Genomic DNA, 1,548 nt, shown 5'->3' with positions numbered 1-1,548 from the left:
TTTAACCTCCAGCCTCTGGTTAGCAGTCAAGTGCCTTAGGCACTACACTGCCAGAGCTCCTATGAATGCAGATAGAGATGTTATATGCCTAATATCAGGCTACAATCCTAAAAGCTACATACTTTACCCACATTAAAAATAATAATAATAATAATAAAAGTTTTCCTACTATCTCACAGAGTATGTTGGGAGGAGTGATTATGTTATCTATCCTACTTAAATGGAGCTGAAACCCAGACTTTTTTCTGAAAATACAGATTTATAGAAGTTATAGAAATTACAGTGTGCCCTCCTTCCTAGACTCATAGAAAAATGCATGATGACTATTGAGAAAGAAACAACAGGATTTAGAACATACACAACTTGATGCTTCCTCTATGTCTTGGACAAATTTTAAGGAAGTGGGAACCAATGTTGTTGTTTTTGTTATGTGCCATAGAGTCTGACCAGACTCATAGCGACACCTACTTAGATTTCCTAGGCAGTATCACTACAGAAGTAGATTGCCCTATCTTCCATCCAAGGAGTGGCTGATGGATTTGAACCGCCAGCCTTCTGATTAGCAGTCAAGTGCCTTATGTACTATGCTACCAGAGCTCCCAATAGTAGTCTTGAAGTCAAAGTTTGATCATCTAAGTGACCATTGCTAGGCCATTTACATACATACTTACATACAGTTCTTTGCCAACCCCTAAATTAAAGAGAAAAGTAAGCTTAGAAGGTTTCTTCTCAATCTAAGCTGATGGTAAAAAAAAATTAGGCTATGGTAAGGTCAATCATTAGCTCCAAAGTATTATCTTCTTTCCTGAGGAAAGATCCCTAACAAGTCTAGGTATTCTCATGACCAGATCTATGGGTAATACACCCCTCTGAACTGGTCTGACAATTAGGAAATATCAGGGTGCTCATCTTTACTAGAGTCGATGAAGCAAATTCATATGAAAGAAGGAAGGAAGGAAAGAAGGAAAGAAAGAGGGTAAAAAGATCTATCACTTTGTTTGCTCTATATCCTAATCCACTTAATTACATCTCACACGATGTTTGGTGTCCCAGAGGAAGTGTTTTAACTTTCCATCAAATATATCTTAATACAAAAGAATAAACTATTTTAAACAATAACTGCACAGGTAACAAGTTTCTATATAAACACAATCTAATGAGGAGAGAGCTTATTCTTATTACAGAAATTTCTTATATTGCTTATCATTATTATTATGTTGTTGTTGTTGTTATTTGCTGTCGAGTCAGACCCGACTCATAGCAACCCCTCCTTGGGTTTCCAAGGCAGTATCACTACAGAAGTAGTTTGCCCTATCTTCCTCCCGAGAGTGACTGGTGGGTTTGAACCGCCAGCCTTCTGGTTAGCAGTCAAATGCTTTAGGCACTATGCTACCAGAGCTCCCAATAGGAGCTTATAGTGCTCTATATAACTAGAAGTTTTAGACATATTTTAAAATATTTTTATCTTCTTGACACTTATTTATTTCAGTATTCAAGTAACTAGAATCGAGTTGTGGCTACCAAACCTTACTGACAGACATTTCTTTC

Source organism: Orycteropus afer, unplaced genomic scaffold (genome assembly GCF_000298275.1).
Source record: "Orycteropus afer afer isolate SDZICR_OR568_19922 unplaced genomic scaffold, OryAfe1.0 scaffold00650, whole genome shotgun sequence".
Lineage (NCBI taxonomy): Eukaryota > Metazoa > Chordata > Mammalia > Tubulidentata > Orycteropodidae > Orycteropus > Orycteropus afer.
The sequence above is the reverse complement of the archived record's forward strand: the minus strand, read 5'-3'. Positions refer to the sequence as shown.